Source organism: Theobroma umbraticum, unplaced genomic scaffold, assembly GCF_002168275.2.
Source record: "Theobroma umbraticum cultivar Fairchild unplaced genomic scaffold, ASM216827v3 scaffold_4.1, whole genome shotgun sequence".
In the NCBI taxonomy this organism is placed as follows: domain Eukaryota; kingdom Viridiplantae; phylum Streptophyta; class Magnoliopsida; order Malvales; family Malvaceae; genus Theobroma; species Theobroma umbraticum.
This window is the reverse complement of record NW_018397258.1, coordinates 11,044,218-11,054,447: the sequence shown is the minus strand read 5'-3', so window position 1 is coordinate 11,054,447 and position 10,230 is coordinate 11,044,218. Positions and strand designations below refer to the sequence as shown.

The window sequence follows — 10,230 nt, the reverse complement described above, 5'->3', positions numbered from 1 at the left end:
CTTCTATCATAACATCATCAAAAATTCATAATCTCATGCGAAAGCATCATATCACATCCATTAATGTAGATAATCGTAATATATACATTCTTAAGACTTATTACACAATAAAGGAACTTCTCAACATAATTATGTAAGCTCGACTTAATACATCTATATGTGTATTAACAAGTGCCACTATCATAGTGCACAATAATATAAACATTAAACATCATTAGAACCCTTAGGTATCCATATTGGCTCTTGAGCCGTCATCATGATGTCATACATAACATTATTCACAAAGGTGCCCAAACATTCGCAATATCAACATAAACATATCCATAGTCTGTAAACATAGCTTAAAGCAAAGATCGACTCGTCAATAGAACGTGACCAACCTCGAGGCATTAAGTGGCTACTAAACACCTACCAAGGAATGAAGACAGAACACTAGTATCTATGACAATGGCTGCCATCAGATGCTATCACTGATCTATAACAAAATAAGTGGGAAAAATAACGTGAGTCACAAAGACTCTGTGAGTGGATACGAGGAGGGGGAAAGCTAGGAGATAAGAGTATTTCGTAACCATGCATTTATAACTGAAGCCGTTCTTAACTTCCAGATCAGAAAATTCATTATACATGTCATTTAAACTCATTTAAATACCTTTTGTTTCAAAACAAACTTATATAAACCTTTAGAAATCCTTTACCTCTAAAATCCTCATTAGATTCATTTAAACATCTTTTTTTTTGTACCATATCTATCGATACATTATTGAATGTATTGATACTTTCAAGTGTCTATCAATACATTGGTAAAATGTGCCAATACATTTCACGTAAAAAGCCTTTTATTGCAATTTGTTTGGAATGCATCGGTACATGCTCCATATGTATTGATACTTTGAACACAGAAACCAAGTTCCTAAATAATTTCATTATTTTTACCATTCCTTAAGTCCTTTTACATCTCGGGAACTATCTTTAGGGCTCAATTCTTTTTACTAAGCACATTCTCATGCCATCTTAATGTACAAACCATAAACATTACTTAAATGAACTCAACATACAACATACCATAAACATAACAACCATAATCATTTCATTAATATTAAAACTCATACATTGTGTGGTTTGACCACCATCATCTTTGGGCTGGCAATGTACATCCGTATTGCATCTTGGGCTGGCAACGTATATCCCCATTGCCCTTGGGCATTTTATGATATATCAGAGGAGTGAAGTCATCACTTGCACTCGTGAGAGTGGTATCAATCGCACTCTTTGAGTTCTCATACTCGTAGCATGTGGTATGTGGAATTTCCTTCAAATACATGCGTACTCATCTCATAAGGTACATGAAATTTACATCGTATACATAATCTCATGGCATTTATGTACATCATATACAAATTATCATGGCACTAATCATGTACACCATCCTATACCACACATCATGCATACTTGATCATCTCATATGGGGCATGGAATTTACATCATAGATATAATTTTATGGCATTCATCATACCAACATGTATATTATTGCATCTATAAATAAGCATGCAATATCTTGTACCCATACTAGTTTAAAGACTAGAGTAATCGAGTGGACTTCAAACATAAGGTGCTTGTCCCCTTTTGTTAAAAACTAATACATAGTAGAGTATTTACGTATGTAGTAAATTCATAAACATTTAAAAACAAAACCAATTGAGTAAATCACATCACAATCGTTATCAATTTATTTTCTTAGAAAATCATTTTCATTCTAGAATCTCAAATCCTTTGAAAACAAAATTTAGAGATATAATTTCAACATGCATAAATAATCTTTTTCATCAAAATCATGCTAGCTTTACATATCAAAATAATTTGAAAGTGGTGTATCCACTCACCTAATTGGAGAGTTGATTCCTAGCTCCAATCACAACTCCTTTTCATCATTATCCATGGAGTTTTCAAGTTTTTCTATCATACAATAATCAACATAATCATTTCTTAGAATAAGAATTTCGTAATAATCATTCTAGGTCCTTTCAAAAGTACTTGACTTTGGCTAAACCAATTTTCTAGCTAAAACTCATGCTTAGAAACCCATAAATCTTCCATCCTTGCCTTAAGTGATCTTAAATGCATAAGGAAATCATAAAACTTTAAAACTTAAATCCCCAATAGAAAGTTTGGGCAATAACACAACTATTTAAGTTATGCAAATCCGAAGCCAAAAGATTTAAAAGCTAAAAATGTCATTTTTTCCATAAAAACCCAAATTTAAGCTTTAAAATCATTATAATGAAATTTTGGGTTAAAAATGTGTTGAAAGAGCTTAAGAATAGTGTTTTTGACCTTGCAAATACGGCTAAGGGTTGCCAACCCTTGAAAAATGTGATATATTTATAAGTTAGGGTGTGAAAGTCTGTTACCCCTTTCATTTTTCTGAAATCGATGAAATGTATCGATACTTTGGCCCATGTATCAATACATTTGGTTATGGGGAAAATGTATTGATACATTTGAGACAAAATATAGTTTCTAAGGTAGATTGCCTATAAAACCTACCTAACTTATTTATATTAAATACCATTTAAGTAAATGTCTTCTTTACTTTTTCTTTCCATTTACTTAAGATATTTAATGTAAAAATGCAAACAACCCCCATCTTGGATTCAATAAATATATCAAAAAAATTAAAATCCAAACGAATCAAAATCTAAATTTTGCTTTCAAGAACAAAATCAAAATAGTTTGACTGAAATTAAATTTGCACCTCCCATATGCCTTAGTAAACGTGCTCCAAAAAGTAAGAAAATATCATTTTTGATAACCTAAAAACCAAATGAATCATTATCATCATTTTTTATTTCCCAAAGATTGTTCGATATAAAAAATCACATATTTTGACCCCTTCCAGACTTAGAAAATTTTATGCTTCAAAAGTGACAAACAACAAAAAGTGTCAATAGTTCTTTTGAAGTTTCAATCTAACTTTGATGTTCGAAACATGTAATTTATATGCTCACCTAAGGATTTCATAACTTATCATCTTACTCAAGGTGGGATTTCACAATCAATGAATGGTTATAATTTTGATAATATATTATCATTAATATTATGATATATAGTTCACTTAAAATCTTATAAATGACTACAAATTGAAAATAAATGGAAAGCTTTGTCGTTCTTGTTTCAAACCTATCTTTATTGAATGTTTGCATTAAGAAACATGAGGTGGATGTTATTGATTAACAAGAAAAGAGCATTTTAAGTTTATTATGCCTTTGAAAGCTTGCAATAGTTTATTAATGAATAATTATAATTTTTAATATTGAAAATTAAACCATAACAACTGCTGAACAGAATCGAATTTTGCCCTTTAAACTACACCAAAACATCATGAACTTGAATATGATTTTACTAAGTCAATTTGTACATCTTATGCACTTCTTAATCTAGCCAAATCAAGGCACTAAAACTCAAATTAGTATATCCAAAATTAAGATTTAAAATTCACTAATTAAATTTGTCCAGAAAATTGAAACAACTCCAAAATAGATTTTAAAAATTTTAAATCCTTATTAGCTTAAACCTGAACACCCTATGCCAATATAAACATTAAAACAACAATAATGAGATGTTGTTTGTATTAAAATGAGCTAAGAGAGGCTCTGATACCACTATTGGAATGGCATGAAACTAAAGATAACAATTATCATGCACAGTGGAAAATTAAAAATTTAAACATAAAATGCCATGCCACCACCCATGGATCACCTTGGTGGTTTTAATAAATAAAATTTAAGACGAGTAATCAAAATTACCACCTAGCAAAGCGATGTTGTAATCACAATGACAAATCTTTTTGATTGAGAGAAGATACGGCCCTACTTTTGTTTCTACTCAAGCCCATGTATGCCACAAAGAGAGGAAAAACCTAAGCCACCTAAGCGTTTAGCCTCTAACAGTATTCACACAATTATACTAGAAGCTTTAGCAAAGTGGGAGCTTTTAACTACTCTTTATGCTACTAGAGAGGACAACAATTGTCATTTTCTTCACACACATTATAGGTCAGTTCACTTTATTGAAATTCATCATAAGGAATTTTCTCTCAAAAACGAGGTGGCTAGAGATTTTTTTAGTTGTTTTTGACAAATAGGTTTTCATAGTCCTATGTGAGAAGTAGTAAAAAGGATATTTATACCTATGTTAAACAACTTCCATAATGTAACTACAGGCCCAATATTATAACCCATTATAATATTGGCTGAACACTTAATTAAACCCTTTTAATTTATCTATTGGAAATTAAAATCAAATTAATTTCCTTTTGTCATGTTTGAAATTAAGGTTCTGATATTATAACCCATTACACTTAATGAAACTATTTTAATTAAGCCTTTAGAAGTTAAAACTTAGAGTAAGATTTAAGTCCAATTTAAATCATCAGACTCCTAATTTAATTCACAAAATAACTTTTGTACCTAACCCATTAAGTTCTTGACAAGTTAGCAATGGAATTAAATTGTAATATTAATCAATTAATTCAATTCCATAAATGAAGATTGGCATCTAGCAATGAATCATGAACACTCAATTATTAGGAAAGCCAAACAATTCTTTGACAACCTTTTAGTATACAGCCTATCAGTGTAATTCTTTCTTTCATCACATATCCGAGAGATGATAAAAGTATGGAGCAATGTTGACTCTAATTAACCTCCATATTTGTTCATGCAATTAGATCATTAGCTTTATAAAGACTTATGAAACTCATTTCATAATCTTCAAGTTACATTTGCTAAGAACTTCAATAAGCTAATGTTAGCTAAGAATTAATAAGATATGTCCCTTTAAATCACTTGGATCATAACCACTCATTTGCCTTCACATGCTTCATGCTATACCCAATATCATCCTATGTTGACATTTTTCGTTAGGCGCACATAGGGATGAAATCAAAGCATAGCATTTCGCACATAAGAGAACCTAGTGTCTTAAGTCTAGGGATTACTTACACAACTGACACATGAGAAGTATTGCATAGACTCTTTAAATGAAATACCAAATACACTTCTCATGACAGGTCATGTTTAGTGAACTTGTTTTCCTAGGCAAGCACCTACATTCTATTTCAAAATATCTCTATACTTCAACTTATGAGATCGATTGCTTACTTCCCAAGGAAGAAACATAAAATGTACTAGTCTTTAGGTATCATTAATGTCTAGTCTCAATGATGCATCGACCAAGAACATTTACAGATTGCTTTTCAATAAATATAGATCTCATAGTTGCAATCCATTGTAATTCCCTTGCAAGATATGTTAATCTCATGGACACTATCCAATTAGACTTATAACCCATTATAATTAACGTATTATTGATGAAAAAAAACCTCTAATCATTCCACATGAATGATATTGTTGCATGATTGGAATCAAGCCTTAACCAATCTTAATTGGCTATTGGGCTCATCTCAACGTAATGTGGCATAAGAGTAAGTTTGAGGGAATGAATTGAGCATTATAGGTAGTCCTAAGAGATAATAGGACTTAAGGAATGGCAAAAATGTTAAATTTTGTCCAAAAATTAGGGTTTTATGTTCAAAGTATTGATATATATGGAGCATGTATCGATACATTCTAAACAGAATGCTTTAGGAGGCTTGTTGTGTGAAATGTATCGACATATTTCACTAATGTATCGATAGATTCTTGAAAGTGTCAAGACAAGTTCAAGAATGTATCCATAAATTCATTGTAGAAAAGTTTATTGATTGAATTTGATGAGAATTCCAAAGGTGAAGAGGCTTCTAAAGGTTAGGCAAACTTGTTTTCATGCAAATGTTATTTAAAATGTGTTTAAATACCATGTTTCATGAACTCAATGATTAAATTGTTTACGAATGGCATGATATGACAAGTGCATGTTTAAAAAATACTCTTATCCCTTGGTCTGTCCTTTTCCCATATCTACTGACAAGGTCTTTTTGACTCACATGTTATTTTTCCCATTTATTTTACAGATCGGTGATAGCACCCTCTTGCTATTCGAGAGTTTCATGAAGTAGTGATCCTTTTATTCTTCATTGTTAAATGTCTAGCGGCCACTTGATGCCCATCGAGTCAGATCATGTTCTACTGACAAGTCTATTTTTACTTTATTTTTATGTTTACAGACTATGAATATATTTATGTTATTGTTGCCAATGTTTAGGGATTTTACAATGATAATACATGCATGAGATTATGATGATGGGTCAAGAGCTTACATGGATGCCCATGAGTGTTGTTGCCTTTTAATGTTATTATGCACAGTGACTGCGGCACTTGTTAATATATATGAAATTCTTGAGCTTACATAATTAAGTTGAGAAGTTCGTTAATTGTGTAATGACTTTTATGAATGCATGCATGATGATATTATATGTTAACGAATGTTATAATTTGCTTCTACATGTAGTGATGAAATGTTTAATGATGTTTATGATAAAAGGCTTGCTTAGGCCTAGTAAGTAATGTTCATCAGGGTCCATGTACCAGTCATGATCGTTCCAAAAAATAGGATGTGATAGCAACACACCTTGAGAATTTCTTTGTTAAAGAAAATAAAAAATATGAGTATAAGGGCATAATATGATGCCAAATGTACACGATGTGATTTATGAATGAATGTGAATTATGTATTAAGCATTGACAATATGAGCACTAGTTAAGACCCAAAAGGATGAAGTCAAAGTATAGCACTCCACACATAAGACAACATGGTGACCCAAGTCTAGGGAGTACTTACACAACTGACATATGAGAAGTATTCTGTAGACAGTAGAATGAGTTACCAAATGGACATCTCATGGTGGGTAATGTTTAGTGAACCTACATCCTAGGCAATGATAACATTATTATATGGAGTTATTCTAACACATTTTGGGGATTCAACTACCGATGTCTTTGAGATTTTAAGATTAAATTTTAGTATTTTAGGTGTTTTTCTTATTTAAATTTAATTACATGTTGATTAGTTTAAGTTAAGTTATTTTGATCTAATTTTACTTTATTTTGCTTTAAATTACTTTAAGAATAGTTATGGTTGATTTCTTATATTGTTTTTGTGGGAAATTTGATAAAAAAGGTTCATGTGATGAAAAATCGCACATATGGTGATGGCTACATTCGTATATGCTATAGTAATTCAATGATAACTTGAGCTAATGAAGTCCAATTGATGCTATTCTTAACCCATTGGAAACCTAAGAAGCATGGATACAACTTTTATGTTTACCACTTCTCCCAATTCAGAGCAGATGAAGGTGAAAATCATGTTGGAAAAGGCTAGACTGCTGTAGCTCTGCATAAGGTAGCACATGGAATGAAGGCCGCGGCCTTGAGTTGCTCAAGGTTGTGACACCGAGGAGGCCAAGGTTATGGTGCTGAGGAGAGTGTGTCCATGATGCTGGTTGAATGTGTATCCTTATAGTGCCATCTGAGAGCAAACGACCACTGTGCTACTAGAAAGGCCATGTCACTGTGACACCAAGGATGGTAGAGTCATGGTGCCTCACAGCTTTCTAAAGATAAACTATTTTATGGGATTTTGGAAATTAGGGCTTTTGGAGGCTATTTAATGGACCTTTTTCAAAAGTTTTTAGGGGAGGACAACAAGCAACTATTATGGGGAAAAGGAACCAAGAACAAAGCAAGAACACGAGAGGTTTTGAGAAAGAACTGAGATCACAAAGCTTCAGTAATTAGTTTCTTTCTCTTATTTTATGTTTCTTTTTCTTTGACTTCGATTAATGGATAATTTTCTTTGGATGGTGTTTTATTTAAATATTATGAACTAATTTGCTTTTTTAGGATTATGGTGGATTCAACATGTAATCTGAATATTTATTTCTCTTTTGTTTATTATGAATGGGTATAGTTTCGGTTATTCAAATCTATTCTTAATGCTTTTAATTGTCTACCCAACAATTAACTAATTCGTAAATCTAATTAAGACTTGACAGAAAAATTTTAGATTAGACTAAGGTTTGAACAGTATATGTTCTTGTCACTGAGGGGATTTGATTCGCAATTAGGGTAGACATATGCATAAATGCCATATATAGCCAAACTAGAACACTAGCTTAATGAACCTTGTTTAGTTGATTATTATAGACATATAGTGACCCAATTAAGTTAAGTATTTGTACAAGCATCTCGATGGAGACTTGTGCATAGTTTTGGATTTTAGGTTAGCAATACAACCCATGAATGTAAATAATAATAACGGCTGGTATCAAATGATGTGTTGAATGAATCCATAATACTAAGTTTCAATCTATTGCCTCTCTAGTGATTTTTTAACTTTTGTTAATCAGTTTAGTGTTTGATTTAATTTAGTTTTAATTAATTTTCTATAAAATCAAGTTACTTGAATAAGATGGATTTGTCATAATTTACGTACTTAGTGAACAATTAGGAGTAAATTCGTGTGCGATATGATTCTAGACTTACTATCTATATTATTTGTTCAGTATGTACAATTGTGTGTACTAAATCAACAAGAAGTTTTTGGCACCATTACCTAGGATTTGTTTTCCTTTTTAATTTTATAGCTTTAAAATTTAACAAATTAGTCTTAGTTTCAATTCTCTTTTCTTTGTTTTTCAAGTTTAATCTATCGTTGTATGAGAAGAGCAAAAAGCTTAGAGAGTGTATCTGATGATCCAAAGATCAAAAGAACATTCCGAAGACTTAGATAAGAGAATCAACAAGGTTTTGTTTAGACTAATACAATGGCTAATCGACAGGGTGAACAGAAAATCCAAAAGCAAGTAGTGGAAAATAATCATTGTTTAAGGGATTATGCTGTTCTATTGGTAGAAGGGATTCCACCCAGCATTAAAAAGCCGGCTATTCAAGCCAACAATTTTGAGATTAAGTTTGCCATCATCAATATGATCCAAACTTCATCTAGTTTGGTAGTCTTCCAAATGCCCACATTTCAAATTTCTTGGAGATATGTGACACCTTTAAACATAATGGAGTAATGAATGATGCAATTCATTTCAAGCTTTTCCCTTTTCCATTGAGGGACAAAGCTAAAGTGTGGCTGAATCCACTTTCTACTGAATCAATAACAACATAGGATGATCTTGCTTAAAAGTCCCCTATTAAGTTTTTCCTCTAGCTAAAATAACTAAAATGAGGAATGATATCACATCATTCATGCAACTAGATTCTAAATCATTGTATCAGCCATGGGAAAGATACAAGGATCTAGTTAGGCATTGCTTTCATCATGGTTTTCCAAAGTGGCTACAAGTGCAAACATTCTACAATTGGTTGATTAGTCAAGTTTGAACCACCACTGTTGCTATGGCAAGAGGAGCTCTAATGACAAAGTCAATTGATGAGGCATACGATCTGTTGGAGGAGATGGCATCAAACAACTACCACTGGCCAGTAGAGCGATCAATGCATAAGAGAGTAGTTACGACATTATTAGCATAAGTAGCATTTCTAACTAAAAAAACTCGATTCTTTTGATAGTAACTCCAAAGTCCTTTTGTAGTTTATGAGTATCGAGGTGATGGGCATGCTAGTAATCAATTTCCAAATAGTATAGAGATAGTTCAGTTTATGGGGAACCAAGAACAAAACAAGCCTTACTCCAACACCTATAACTTTAGGTGGAGATATCATCCAATGTTATTTTGGGATAATAGTCATGGATCATTTTTAGCTCGAAGGTTGAACATGCTTTTTGGGTTCCAATAGCAAGTAAGAGTACCTATCCTAGAACAAGAACCATCTATGGAAGAATTGTTGATGCAGGTCATCTCAAAGAATGATTCCATCATTCAAAGTCAAGTAGCTATCTTTAAAAGTCAAGCAGCACGAATTCGAAATCTTGAGACATAAATGGGTCAATTTCCCAATGCCATCAATAATAGGCTTCAAAGGACCTTACCTAGTGATATCCCAAAAGAGAAAGAAAAGAAGATTGCAATGAAATCACCTTTAGGACTAAAAAAAGGGTTGGAAGTAGTAGCAAGCAAATTGAACATCGAGATAACCCTTTTGGGAATAAGGCAGTGGTTGAGACTACTGACAACTAGTTTCAAGAGATGGATACAAAGGCAAGCCAACCACCACCACCTTTTCCTCTATGCTTCTTGAAACAAAAATTAGATAGTCAATTTTAGAAATTTTTAGAGGTGCTTAAGAAGCTTCAGATTAACATACCTTTGGTAGA

General features: G+C 32.1%; 1 non-coding gene across 1 annotated transcript; it reads right to left on the bottom strand.

The window, feature by feature from the left end:
• Window positions 1–9,173: 9,173 nt before the first annotated feature.
• LOC149527413 (small nucleolar RNA R71) lies at window positions 9,174–9,280 on the bottom strand. The gene has a single exon (XR_016351100.1). It is a non-coding gene; the product is annotated as a small nucleolar RNA R71 (small nucleolar RNA).
• Between the last annotated feature and the right edge of the window lie 950 nt (window positions 9,281–10,230).